The 14,715-nt window shown below is 50.6% G+C and overlaps 1 long non-coding RNA gene across 1 annotated transcript; it reads left to right on the forward strand.

Annotated features, from left to right (window-relative positions):
• Window positions 1–886: 886 nt before the first annotated feature.
• LOC116667288 lies at window positions 887–2,824 on the forward strand. The gene is made up of 3 exons (XR_004324146.1): window positions 887–1,171; window positions 1,292–1,360; window positions 2,418–2,824. It is a non-coding gene; the product is annotated as an uncharacterized LOC116667288 (long non-coding RNA).
• Window positions 2,825–14,715: the final 11,891 nt, after the last annotated feature.

Genomic DNA, 14,715 nt, shown 5'->3' on the forward strand with positions numbered 1-14,715 from the left:
TTTTATTTTTTATCACCAAGGAAATAGGGGATGCCCGAGTTTGGGTCCCCAAACCAGAAAGACTGCGGGTGCCTCAAATAAAGCCGGGGGTTTTTGTGCAGTCTCCACAGGGACTCGGGGCCCACTTCACCCTTGATGCTCCCCCCACCCACCCTCACCCCACCTCCGCCCTCGCCTTTTCCTCTCTCACCTCACCTCCAGCCTGCCCACCTCTCCCCTGCTCTCCACTCACCGAGCGGGCTGCCCACAGGGAGTTCCCATCTCTTTCACCCAAAGTCGAGGCTCTCAGCTTAATTGTGAACTAAAAATCTCCGGCAGAATCAGCCACGTTCCCACTCGCGGAGGTGTGGCGTGAAGCCCTGGAATCTGCATTTTTAACAAGCATCCAAGCAGTCCTGCTACCCGGGACTAAATCTCCTGGAGGGCAGACACCCCCTCACCCCGTCTTTCACAGATCACTCGTGTACTCAGCATGCATGCGCCCACACACACCCGCACCAGCTCGCTGACGTGCTCGCACTCGGGGCTCAGAGGCTGCAGGACACACAGCAGGTATCCAACATGCCATCAGTCAATTCCTGAGCAGTTGGAGCCTGGGAAGGCATGTGCAATTGTGTTCTGGTCCCATTGAACCCTTCACCTGCTATCTGACAGCTTCCCATCCAGAAACCACAGTACAGTAAAAAACAGAAAAAAAAAGAAAGCCGTTAGACCCCAGTGAATGTTATTTTTAATGAAAGTGGTGCATTTTGAGTCACCATGTTGAAACCAGATTCTAAATGAGTCATCAGTGAATCAACCACAAAGAGGCTCTGTGAAGGTGATTTACAGGAGGGCCCTGACGTCTGCTGGCCCTGCGCACACTTCGCAGAGACGCCGTCAGGCTCGGAGCTGGTCTGGGGCATCTGCTGCCGCGTCAGCTCAAAAGGATGCTGTGTTGTCACCAGTGGGATTCCCCAGCCAGCCGGCACCGCGGTCCCACCCACAGAGCCAGGCAGCCATCACTGAACGACGCTGTGGTTACATCACAGCTGCCGGCTTCCAGGTAGCGACTAGTAAGGGCGGGAGAGAGTCACAGGCCGCCTGCTTCTCCCATGCTCCCAGGCTCCTCCCTAGTGCCCGCATCCTCTCACCTGGTCTTCGAGGGGCAGCCTAGTACGAGGACAGAAAGGTAGGACTTAAAGTGGGCTCGAGTCCCAGGTCTAACAGGTGGCCGCAAAGACTCGGGTAACAGCCTCGTATTTCTCACATCTGAGATGTAAATGTTATCATTGGCCTGCCTCCCTCGCAGGAATGGCGCAAGGTGCTCATGGGACTGTGCATCGGAAAGTGCTTTGAAGCCGTCATGGACCACACCAAGGTAAGCGGTGAGTAAAAGAAGCGAAACCTACTGTCTGAGCGTGCTTTCCCCAGCCAGCAGCCTCCGCCCCGAGCGGAACCGGGCACCCAGACCAGCACGTGGTTAAATGCTCCTTCATCTCCTACCCGGAAAGGAGGCACCATCGCTCACCTTTCTGCTCGGAAAACAGGAAACGGAGTCCAGCCAGGAGGGAGACCAGAGCCCCAGGCTCTCCAGGCTGCCTGGGCAGTACAGCCGGATGCCTGGCTTCTGGTTGCCTGCTCAGAGACAGCCACGTCCACTGGGGCAGGAATCTGCAGCAAAGAGAATCCTCTGACAACCCCAGGGGTGGCAGGGTCAGTCTGCTAGGACAGAGAACCACTGGCTAATCCAGCAACTCGGAGGAGCCAGGTCAGCAGGAAGCACTGCACCTAGACACGAGCATGTCCAGTAACTACTCAGTAAGTGTCAGCTAGTAAGCCTTTTTTGATTTCCCCATAAAGGTGAGGAGTCCATTAAATCTCCACAAGAGAAGGTGGGCAGGGGAGAAGGAAAAAACTGCTTGGGGGAGCCAACTGAATCCCTCTTCCGTGCACTGCAGAAACGTGACCAGTATCAGCACGAAAGAGGAAAAGAGGGAGAAAAAAAAAACAAACAGGCTTGTAGGGTCAGGCAAATCCAGACTTGCAGGCCAGCCTTCTTCTCGCTGGTTCGGGGTCCACAGAGAGGCTCTGTATTGTCCTGGGGCCTCCATTTCTCCAGTGACCGTCCTCCCAGGATTGCTATAAGGATTAAGCAGCGTCACGTGTGCCTGGACCGAAGTTAACATTCAACGAAGGCTGGTTTCTTTCTGCGAAAGATGGCAAAATATGGCTGCAAATTTTTCCTCTCTTAGCAAGCATGCCCCTTGGCAAGGACTTAGCTCCTACTCTCACCAAGAGTTAGAGTCCATTTCCCTTATCCCTAGAATCTAGGGTCGCCTGGGACTTGCTTTAGCCAGTAGGATTGAGCAGAGGTAACAGTGGGGACTTGCGAGGCTGTCCCTTACAGCTTCCACTCTTGCTCTCGTGAAATGCAGCTCAGAGACCACCGTGCAAGGCAGCTGGTCGAGCCTGCTGAAGAGGGGAGACCATATGGAGAAGTGAGGTCCCCCAACTTGACCGCCAGCACCAGCTGCCAGACATGTGACAGAGGCCATCCTGAGATGACCTTGCAGCCGAGCTGAGCCTCTGGCCGAATGAAGCCACGTGAGTGTGCCCAGGCAGAATCGGCAGAGACCCTGCCAAGCTAACCCATAAGACCATGAAAAACAATAAATCCTTGTTGTGTTAAGTCACTGAGCCTCAGGCTGATCTATTACGCAGCAAATTTTACCGCAACACCTTTCCTGTGCCCCACCTCCAAATGATCTTCTCCCCTAGGTTCTGTTGAATTTCCCCTCGCCACACTTGGCAGGTTATTCAGTGAAATACTAACTGAGAATTTGTCAGGACCAGGAGCTGGGATCAGCCCATCAGGAAGTCATTTTCACGTACACATGTTACAGCAGTTCATCAATCAAACAAATAAACAGCATCTACCCAAGCTGAGACTTACCAAGTATACCTGTTCTCTACTTAAAATAGATCACAGATTCAGCCGTTCATCCCGCCTTCCCCTGCTTCCACCACAATCTCTTGCCTGGAAAACGGTAACATCCTCCTAGCTGGTCCCCCCATCCCTTTGAATTCTACCACCTTACACATGGCCATTCTCCAGAGAGAGATTTTTGAAATATATTCACTCATTCAACAAAAATTTAGTTTTGAGCAGAAATATCTACCTCCGTAGAATATACATTCTAGTTGGCACTTTCAAAATTAATAAGTAAAACAATAAATAAAATATGTGATGATAAGTACATTTATAAATAAGATGTGTGTAGCAGGCATGAGGTCCCCAGTACCTCCATCAAAAATGAATGAATGAATAAACCTAACTACCTCCCCCCTCAAAAAAAAAAGAATATTAAAAAATAAAATAAAATGAATTGCTTTAAAAAAAAAAAAAAAAGACCAGTGGGAATACCAAGGGCAAAGACCTTGAAGCAGAAGCATCTCTGGCAAACTTGAGAAATGGGAAGGAGGTCAGCGTGGCCGTAGTACAATGAGCAAGGAGGACAGTGGTATGAGATGAGTGCAAAGATTTGACAGGGAAGAGAGGTCGGGAAAAATCAGACCACGTGGTACATGACAAGCCGATGTCAAGACTCAGGGGTTTGCTCTAGAGACATGGAGAGCCACTGAAGCATTTTTGTCAACAGTCATGGTGCTATGACCTGATGTACACCGTAATGGTCCCATTCTGAATAATGTGTTGAATACAGACTGAAGAAGATTCTGCGATGATGCTTATAGCATTATTTTTTCTTTTACTTTTTTTTTTTTAATGGAGGTACTGGGGATTGAACTCAGGACCTCGTGCCTGTTAAGCATATGCTTTACCACTGAGATGTACCCTTCCCCCTTACAGCATCATTTTTGAATTTTCCTAAATTCCACCATGAAAAAGATAGTACAAGTGGTACAGAACAGCAAAAACAGAAATTCGTGGACAATCTGTACCACAATTTGTACCACAAAACTAACTTGACAGAGTATCTCCACACTCCTCCAGATGTCAGTGGACAGGGACAAACCACCAACATATACAAGACGTGATTAGGCTTAACATCTGTACAAGAAGAAGCAAAGGAGAGAATCAGGGATCTGACAAACCTGGAAATCCAAAAATAGCTAACAGGTCCTCAGTGGGAAGCTGAGAGAGCCAGTCTGAAGGGTTTTCCCCACTCAAGTGATGAGTGACTCCAAAGAGAGTGCAGTAAAGGTCCAAAAGGGCGAGAGCTGTCTGGGACAAATGAAAGGGCCATGGAAAAGGGGTAAAGGGACCAGAGCCTGGAGACTTCAGAAAGTAAGCCAATGTATTCTTAAACACTACATGCAAACTACAGAAGAGGAAATTCCAGAGCAGTGAATTTAGAGAAACCAAGTGGGCCTATGTCTACCAGAGATTCAGAAAAACTAATTTCATATAAAAATCTTCAACAGCAACAAAAACATACAAAGTTATTTAGGGAAGAAAATATTAAAGTCACAGAACCACACATAGACCATAACACATGCCAGAAAGACATACCCAGAAAACAAATGGCATCCACAATTTATTTCCAAAAAAGCTAAAAGAACAACATAAATCAGAGCTAGAAAAACTCAGAAGTAAAATGATGGAATTCAGGAAAGTATTAGAAATTTTTAAAAATCACATCAGAAATTAGATTAAGTATAAAAGAAGACAAGGGTAGTGTTGTTGTGATATAATAGGAAATATACACTTGGTCTTCATCCCACTGCCTGGCACAGAGCTTCCTGAATGACAGGGGTGAGAGGGGATGTTATTCCTAATAAGACCCTTTCGACCATACTCAACTTTATGCTAATGAGGTGACCCTTGGTGGGTCCCTAGATAACTTTGGGGGGGAGGAGGGGGCTGGTTGCCAGAGGAAACAACCATATAATAAAAGGGTTGAGACTTTCAGCCCCATTCCTCAACCTCCAGTGAGGGGAAGGGGACTGGGGATTGAGCTAATCACCAGTGGCTGATGATTTGATCAATCATGCTTATGCAATGAAACTTCCATTAAAACCTGAACAAAAGGGTTCAAAGAGCTTCCAGGCTGGTGATGACATCCCTGTTCCAGGAGGGTGGTGCACTGCCAACTCCTCCAGGACAGAAGCTCCGGCCCTCGAGACCCTTGCAGCCCTTGCCCTATGTAACTCTTCCTCTGACTTCATCAGTGTTTCCCTTGGCTCCATGAAGCAGTGTAGGAAATTATTGAATCTGAGGAAGTGCTCATGGGAATCCCCAGTTTGTAGCCAAATCAGACAGAAGTGCGGCTAATCTGGGGACCCACTACTTGTGACTGACGCATGAAGTGGGAAGCAGTCTTGTGGGGCTGAGCCCTTAACCTGTAGGGTCTGCACTAACTCCAGGTAGTTAGTGTCTGAATGAATCAAATTGTAAGACACCTGGTTGATGTCCACAGAGAACTGGAGAATTGTTTGGTGTGGAAAACTCACACATGTGGTCAGAAGTGTTACGAGTAGAAACAGATTATGCCTAAATCCAGCAGATAACTCCTTAAGAGAAACAGAAAATTTAAAGGAGAAAAGTCAAATCAGAAGAACTGAAGAACCATGAAAAAGGACTTGAGAGAAAGTAACAAATAGAGAAGACAGGCAATGAATATCCAACATTGTGTAATAGGAGTCCCTGAACTGTACAACCAGAGCAAGGAACAGAACCAAAGCTAAAAGCTACAGTCCAAGAAGACTCCTCTGAAATTAAATATCAAAAAAAATTGAAATTACATATATAAAGTTAAAATCAACCCAGAACAAGTAATACCAGAACATATTCGATAAAATTTCTAGACTTTAAATATATCCTTTAGACATCCAGGTAAAAAGACCAAGCTGCTAATAAGAGAAAGAAAATCAGATGGTCATCAGATTTCTCAATGGCCACACTTTGTGCCAGGAGAACAGATGGAAAGAAAGTGATGATGAACGCAGGGGAAACTAGTAGGAAGCGGATTCAACGGGATTTACTGATGAATCAGACAGGGATGCAGAGAAAGAAAGAGGGTCAGGGATGAGCCGGGCAACTGGAAGGACGGAGTTGCCATTTGATGAGACTAAGTAGACCGTGGGAGGAGGACGTATGGGGAAGGAAATAAGCTAATAGTTCGTACATACGACATTTTAAGTTTCTATTAACAATCTACGTGGAGTGCCAGGCAGGCAGCCATATAAAGAATCTGGAATTGAGAACTGAGGTCTGGGTTAGAAATGTGTATTTAGAAATCATTAGCATATAGAAGCGATTTGAAGCCAGAAGGCTGGATAAAATCAAAGGGGGAGTCAATGAAGAGAGCGTTCCCTTGTTCAGCACCTTGCACAGGTGTACCATAAAACCCAGATTTTCATCATGGCCAGCAGAACCCTACGTGGGGCTCCCTCTCATTTTCCACCACTCCTCACCTCCTTCTCCCAGCTCTTTTATGCCATCATGCTATCCCCTGAGTAAACTCATTCATTCCCAAGTCAGGGCCTCTGCACATGCTGTTCCCTAGGACCAGGATCTGTTCCCCTCAGCAGATGTGAGCCCGCACGCGCACAGCATCCTGCTCTCAGAGGAGTCTTCTGAAACCTATCCAAAATGCCTGCCCCGGCCACAACCATCTCGCTCTCTAGCCCCTTTCTCTGCTTTATTCCTCCTCCATTTACAGATTGCCCACTAGTTTCTGTTGCTGCACTAACAGATTACCCCAAAACTCACTGTCTTGACAAAACTGTCTCATCGGGCACATGGATTCTGTGGGTCGGGAACGTGGACAGGGCACAGAGGATGGCTGGTCTGTGTTCTGCAATGCCTGAGGCCTCGACAGGGGAGACTCAAAGGCTGGGGTGACTTAACAGCTAGGGTTTAGAATGACCTCCACTCAGGTACCTGCCACGTGGGCTCAGCTAACTCAAGCACCAGGGCTGCAGACCGGAGGCTCGGCTTCCTCAAGCGCAGCGGCCACAGGACAGCCAGGCTTCTCACCTGGCTCCAGAGACCCAGGAGCAGCGTCCCGGCAGGCACAGCAGAGCTGCACCGCCGTCTGCGACGCAGCTTCAGACGCTGCACGATGGCACTTATTCTGCACTTCACCGGTCAGAGCGGTCTCAAGTCTATCAAAAGGAGGGACATAGACTCTGTCTCTTAATGAGAAAAGAATCAAAGACGAGTGAGGTGACGTACTGCCCCCTTGCCCGAGACATATTCTCAGTGCTGAGCGGCTCTTCCCAGCCTGCTCCCAGCTGCCTGTAGAAAGAACTGTCTCCTTCATGTTCCTCTGCTGACCTGTGGATCTCGTGCTCTCTCTCCCCCGACCCCCAACTATCTGAATGCCCAGCTGCTCCACTATATATCAAGAAGTCTTCACTTGATCTAAGATCTGACCCTACCAAATAGAGAACACCGTGTCTCCCTCTTTACAGCAGGCTTCTAAATCTGTCAACAGCCCCTCCTCCGTGACGGAGGGTCCATCTCCAATGTACAGTCTGGTCCCTGTTAATCCTCTGAAAATTCCTTTCAGGACTTCTTCAAGGGATGAAATATTTTTCTGAACATTGAAAAAAAAACCACAAAAACACAACGGAAGAGTTATTCAACAAGTTCTCAGTGGCTTCCTCACAATGGTATTTGATGGAAAATAATTGGACAAGACAAATTCATTCCAGACTGAACTGAGTAGCTATTTTCCTAAATGGAAAGAAATCCTTCTCCTTCCACCATCAAAGCCCCTAAAAATGCCACCAAGATGGTTGAATAACACTGACTTGAGTCAGGAAACCAAATGGCTGGAAATCCAGCTGCTCCTGGTTTATTCACATTTATACCCACAGATTTGCCCTGTTGGCCTGAGGATACTTGACTCAAGGGGAGAGTTCCATGTGCCTGGGCTCCTGACTCTGGGTTTGAGACACTTCACATCGCATTGGCCAACAAGAATTCCTCTTGGAGTCAACCTGAGGCTGGGCATGGAACCGGGCGAAATAATGGGACAGAGAGAGGCAGGGACCACATCCCAGAGGGAGATCAAACGAAGCTAAACAGAGGGAGAGAAGGACCAGACCCAAAGCCAGACCCCACACACAGGCCAGGGCATGGTTTGGGCTGTCTGGAAGCAGTTCCCAGACAGAAGCCTCAGTGTGATGAATCCGTTCCCCTGGATGTTGAGGGGATAAAGAGTCTGCTGTAGAGACAGAGCGTATTTATCCGAGGAATGGCTGTGAGAATTGGGCTCGGGCAGAGGTGGGGCGGGTGGGGGGGCGGCGTGTGGAGTATGTGGTGGGGGAAAAGCCACCATGAATCCCCAGTCTAGACCCTGAGCCCAGAATGCCCAGGGAGAAGCTAAAAGGAAGGGCGTGTTTGGGAGAAGCCCGCTGAGCCGGGCCCTGAAATGGCTGGTTGGGATACCAGGGTCAGGTTTTGCAGACGAGTCTTTAAAAATCACAGGAAGTGCGGAGGGAAACAGCTCAGTGGTAGAGCACAGCCGTAGCACGCACGAGGGCCTGGGTTCAATCCCCAGTCCCTCCATTTAAACACATAAATAAATAAACCTAATTAGCTCCCCCCAAAATTAAATAAAATAAATAAAAGTCACAGAGAGCAGAAAATTGAGATGAACTTAAGACAAAAATTACCAGGAGCACCCGTCTCCTTTTCCATGCTCAAAATCAAATTCCGTTGCAAACAATGCCATAAAAAAATGTCTACACTTTTAAATAGCAAAGATTTCCAAGTATTCGCAAAAGGCCCCGTTCTGTTAGGCAACACAATCCCCTCCAGCACGAAAGCAATGTTTAGACAATCTTCCATTATTCTGGCGGGTCAGTCATGTGGTGGCTCACAGAGAAAAAAAAATGTGACAGTGAATATATGTACCTTTGTGTATAACTGAAAAATTGTGCTCTACACTGGAATTTGACACAACATTGTAAAATGACTATAGCTCAATAAAAAAAATGTTTAAAAAAGGGGGAAAAAAAGAGACTATTGAGACTGGTGACCCACCATGAGGCCAGCAGGAACCAACATTACACACTTGGAAAAGATGGCCCTTCCCTCTTTCACTACCCACCCACCCCTCCGAAGAAGGTCCCATTTCTTCTTTTGTGACCAGCCCTACAAATGGGTGGTAAACGCCTGGCTGCTTTGTGTGGCCGGGACCAGGACTGCTTCCCCTGTAAGTGTTTTCCTGCTGAAGAAATAACATCAGCGCCTATTGGTGGCACGTTTTTGCGTTGAAGAGGCATGTTTCCATACATTACCTCAGCCGATGCTCACAGAAACCACATGAGGCCGGCTTGACACGGTTTGGTCTGACACACGTGGACATGCCCTTTGCCGGAAGCCCTTCCCTCTCTCCTTGGAGGAGGGGAGCATTTGGAAGGGAGGAAAACCCCCTCCCTCCCTGGCCTTGCTGTGTACCAGGGCCTTCTCACCCTTCAAGAGGATAAGCAAGTTTTTGTGGCCCTGGGATGCAGGAGGGGCAGGGGGGAACCACAGAGCATCTCCAGGTCTGGGGGACCACAGATGGTTGGGGGTCCCAGAAGTTCTGACGGTGGTGCCAGGGGACAAGGAATAGCGTGAGGGAAGTGTCTGTGGCCCGCTCCCTTCCTCTGAGTGGGACCAATTCCTGCCCGTGCTTTCAGTCCCCCACCTCGGTGCCAAATTGCCAGCCGCCCGCAGCAGCCTAGACACCTGTAAGGCCTAGTGGGACCCTGGGCCCCCAGTGAGGGTGGGGAGAAGAGCGCTCCCTTTTGTCCTTTGGGGTCAGACGTGCACACTTGAGACCACACAAGCCAGGGACAGATGGGAGTGGATGCCACCTTTCCACTGGATTTACCATCATCATCATCACCATTATCCCAGTTTTACTGATAAGTTGTTAAGTCCCTGCGGAGCTGAAGGACTTGCCAGGATCCCGCCGCTGGTAAGTGACAGTGCCAAGCACTCTGCCTCTGAGGCCCTGATGGCTTTGCTGCTCTGCTGTCCTGCTCCAAGGATAAATGACCCCAACCCCCGTGTGCACTTGTCAAGTGCGGGAGCCCCATCTGCTTCCCAGCCCCCGCTGCCCGGCCCCCGGTCCCAGCCCTCCGGCCCTGACTTGGAAGAGGTCAGCGTGCTGCCTGCCTTTCTCCTGCAGAACGAGCACCAGCTCCCTGAATGCCCTTGGCTCCCCCCACTCTACAGTGTCTCCTCTGTCCCTATCATGGGCCTGCTTTACAAGGTGAGCGACCTCCTTTTCATAATGAAGCCCTTTAATACTGAAAAAAAAATGGGGGGAAAAAAAACCTTTGCTTGGAAAGAGTCCCAGACAGCCCAGCTCTCAGAGTTCCCCGGAAGCTGAGCGCCTTTCCGCTCGGCCCAGGTGCAGTCACCCAGGACGTGCTTTGGAGGAGAGGGACGATTTTGTGACCAGACAGAAGAGCCCTCTTCTGTGCTCTGCCTGTGAAAAGTGGCAGCTGTGCTGCGTTCCTCTGTCCAGGAAACCCGTGAACAGCTCAGAGAGAAGTCCTGAGAAAAGCGACAAGGATGATTAACGAGCTGGAAAAGCAAGCGGCAGCCTTGAGGGGGACCCACGGGCAGAGCTGGATGGGTACCCCGCCTGCGAGAAGCTGCGCCCCCCCCACTCCCTACCCCCCCCACCCCCGGCCCCCCGGAGAGAGAGGACACACTCGGCTGGGTCCCAGGGAGGGGCAGTTCCGTGGGCAGAATGGGAAGGAAATGCAGAGAAGAGGAAGATGTCAGCTGAACATCACAAACAAATTCCTCACGCAGGGCACCCCCCACCTTCACCCTCACCCGCCGTGGATGGAAAGCGCGTGGCTTTCCTGGGGTCCTGGAAGGCCAGGATGGAGATTCGCGCAAGGCTGGCAAAGCCCCTGAGAGCTGCAGAGCCACAGCTGGAGACCAGCCGCCCAGGGGGGGATTGGACTCTCCGGGACGGGAGGCTGGCCGAGTAGGACCCAGGCAGCTGACAGCACCCAGGCCCCTGGCCACCTCCAGAGCCAGCCCCCCGCCAGGGCCCAGGCCTGGGCTCCTGCAGCCCACGCCCGGGCCGGTCCGTGAGATTTATGTAATCAGAGCCCCGAGCTGGGACCTTGGGAACAAGTCTTCCTTTCTTGGTCCACTGAAGTCACTGGAACCCGTTAGTGAAGTTTCATCCCTGTCCGTAAATCACCTCCTTAGTCCTGCAGCGTGACGCTTAAACAGCCGAGGAGGTTTGTTTTTAATTCCCTCGGACTATGAAGCATACACGCAAACGCCGGCCTGAAAGCAGCCTGTGTTCCCATTGTTCTGGGCGCACCACCTCCAACCTCTACTCTGCTGCTGGGCGCGGCCAAGGCCACAGGGGCTCTGGGGCTGGTACGCTCAGCGGGGCAGGGGGGTGCCCACCAGGCTGCCGCCGGGGAGGGAGGCCGCTGTGAAATCGAGAAGACTGACTTGTCACATGGGCCTGGCCGCAGGGTATGTTTGCAGCGGCCTGTGACCCCGGACAGCCTGCCCTCTCCCCTGACACCCCCCCACCGTGGCCTTCCACCTGTGGCCTTTTTTCACCGTCGGCCTGGCAGTGTCTGCCTTGCACAAACCCCATCGCCCCCCAGCCAGCTCAGCTGTCTCATCCCACACACCCCCCAACCCCTCCCTCTCCCCCTCCCGCCCCCGTCCATCTCCCTCACTTCGGAAAGTCAGCAGACACCATGGGGAAGGGACTTTTCTTTCAGCCCACACGGAACTTTCACACTTGACGCTGTTCTTAAATCCAGAACAGCCTTGCGGGGCTCCTGTCAGAAACCTCCGCGTGGCCTCTGGTGGGGGGAGTGCGCCTCGGGCCGCGTCAGCTGCCCCTCTGGGGAGATGTGCTGTGGGTCTCCTCCCTCCCGCGCCTCCACCTGGCTCCTGAGGAGCTTGCTTCATCTTAGAGCGGCCACTTAGCCTCTCCCGGGCGCATTTTCGTCCTTGTAGACACATGCCCCTCGATTCTGTGCAGAGGCAGGAGGCTGGAGTAACTGTCTGAAGAGAATGTGCACGTATTTGCAACTTGCCTGTGTTCAGTGGAGATTTCTTCAGCAGACACTTGTGCTGTGCCTAACTGGAGCACAGGGCGGCATAAATGATAAAACCCGCAGGCTCACGGGATTGAAGAAGCCCGCCAAGCAGCACACACCGTGCTAAGTGCCAAGTGGTGCTGTCAAGCCCGTCCTACTCCACAGCCTTGATTTTTCAGCTAAACCCTATGCTCTGCAGTGAGTCCAACAAAATGCTCATTTCCAGGCCTTTGGAAATGGGGACTCCCTGAGACCCAGTGGTCATCTGAAGATATGTTCATGCTCAGCAGAGCGCTTGCTGGCAAAGGGCTTAGGCAACAAATGATAAATAAATGAATGAACTCTCCACCACTGAGAAGGCTGGGAATGGCCCCAGGTTTGTTGGCCTGGGCCTGGGGGGTCCTGGGGCTGGTGACAGACTGGCGGGCAAGGCCAGGTCCTGGGTCCACTGGAGGGTGGGGCTGGGTCCCTACACAGCTCACCTCTCGGCTTAGGGGGTCCCAGAATTGGTGCCACCCAGCTGGTGGAAAGGTAAGTCCCTGTACTAGTAGGCTGGGAGGAGAACCCCAAAATGGTGCTGCCAGCACTGGTATCTTTGTGCTGGAACAATCTCCCAGAACTGGCTGCCGCCAGCATGTACGTTGCCCAGAGGAATCCTGGTTACCTCCTGACCCTCCAGAAGGTTCTCCAAGATCAGCAAGGTGGTCTGACCCAGGGTCCTCTCATACTTTCCCTGTGCTGGGTCCTGGCGCACGTGAGATTTCTGTAGTGCCCTTTAAGAGGGAAGTCTCTGTTCCCCACAGCCCTCCAGCTCTCTGGCACATGGTCCCCACTGGCCGTTCAAGCCAGATGTTCTGGTGCTTGTCTTCCCAGTGCAGGACCCCTGGGCTGGGGACTGTGTGTGGGGCTCAGACCCCTTGATCCTTGAGGAGAACCCCTTCAGTGGTGATTATCCTCCCATTTTGGAGTCACCCACCCAGTGTGTGGGTCTTGGCTCTCCTTGTCTCCTTTTGGTTCCTTCTTTATATTTTCAGTTGTGGCAAATATTTTCTGCTAGTCTCTAGGTCATTCTCATCAAGGGTTGCTCTATAAAGAGTTGTGATTTTGGCGTGCCCGTGGGAGGAGGTGAGCTTGGGGTCTTCCCGCTCCGCCATCTGGCCACACCCCTCTGAAACTGATAACTTCTGTTCATAAACCTTTAAAGTGCAAATAACAAGCTACCAACAGAGAAGGTGGATAAAGCCTTGTCATAACGTCATAAGCAGGATCTACAAAATTCAGCTGCATAAAATGCGTGATTGCATTTTTGCAAAAATTGTGAAAAAATATTTTGGAAAAAAAAATGTTTTCAATCAGCATTTCAGTTACTGTGTGGGAAAAAAATGGGGGAAATGGATTGATGAGTTGTGTAGGAAAGACATTTAAATGCTGACCTAGAAAATCCCCAGTGATCAAGAGACATGTTTCCAAATGCCATTCCTCTCTCAGCAGAGGAGAAGAAATTTAACCCACTCCTGTTTGCATGCCCAGCCGAAGTGGGAGAGATTGTTCAAGATGGAGAGGGGAAAAGAGCATTTTCAGATAACCTCAGCTGGAAGAGTTTGCCACGACGCAGACCCTCGCCCACTTCAGAAAGAAGTAAAGGGTTCCAGGAGAGGGGGATCTGAATGCGAGAATGAATGAACCGACAAAAGCATAAACACGTGGATACATTTAAATAAAAAACCGATGGTGTAAAACAATGATAATTACGTTCCATTTGTGCGGTTGAAACAAAGGGTAGATGGCCGTCATCTCTCTGCATCTTCACATGGTCCTCCTTCCGTGCGTGACTGTGTTCCCATCTCCTCTTCTTATCACGACACCATTCATGTTGGATTAGGTCCCGGCCTAGATCTCATTTTATCTTAGTCACCTCTTTAAAGGCCCTGTCCCCAAACACAGTCACGTTCGGAGGCCCTGGGGTTAGAGCTTCAACATATGACTTTGGGGGGACACAATTCCATGCCTCATACCAGGTTTCAGGCACTTTGTATGCATGGTATTAAGTAATCCTCCAGCAACACTCAGGCAAACATTCCTCGCTCATTCATCTGTGATGAAACCGAGGCCTGAGGAGACTAGGTAACCCGGCCAAGGCCACACAGCTAGCAGTGGGCAGCAACGTGAGGCAAACCAGCCCCCAGGCCTGTGGTCATTGCGCCACATTGCCTGCTGAGACTGGGTGGCTATAAATCACGAAGGTAAGGGAGCCAAAGGGAGACAGCGGTATGTTGTGAGCTGGCACTAAAGATACTGTGCAGGGGTGGGTGGGTACAGCTCAGGGGTACAGTGCGTGCTCACCATGCACGAGGTCCTGGGTTCAATCCCCAGTACCTCCATTAAATTAATTAATTAATTAACCTACCTGCATCCCCCTAAAATAAAGAAATTAAATTGTACTAAAATAAAATAAGTATTCTTTAAAAAATGTTTTTAAATACTGCACGGAGGGTCACATGCTCCCATGTAGGCAGCCCCAAACCTCCTTGCCACTCCCCTGTCCGATGCCCTGTTGCATCTCCTTTCGCCCTCGTTCAGCCTTTACACTCATCGTGCTTAACTTGATGGTGACTCGGCAGGAACTGAAGAGATTCCCTCTTCCCAGGAAGGAAGGAGCCTCTGTGGGAAAGGCAG

This window comes from Camelus ferus, chromosome 11 (genome assembly GCF_009834535.1).
Source record: "Camelus ferus isolate YT-003-E chromosome 11, BCGSAC_Cfer_1.0, whole genome shotgun sequence".
NCBI classification, from domain to species: domain Eukaryota; kingdom Metazoa; phylum Chordata; class Mammalia; order Artiodactyla; family Camelidae; genus Camelus; species Camelus ferus.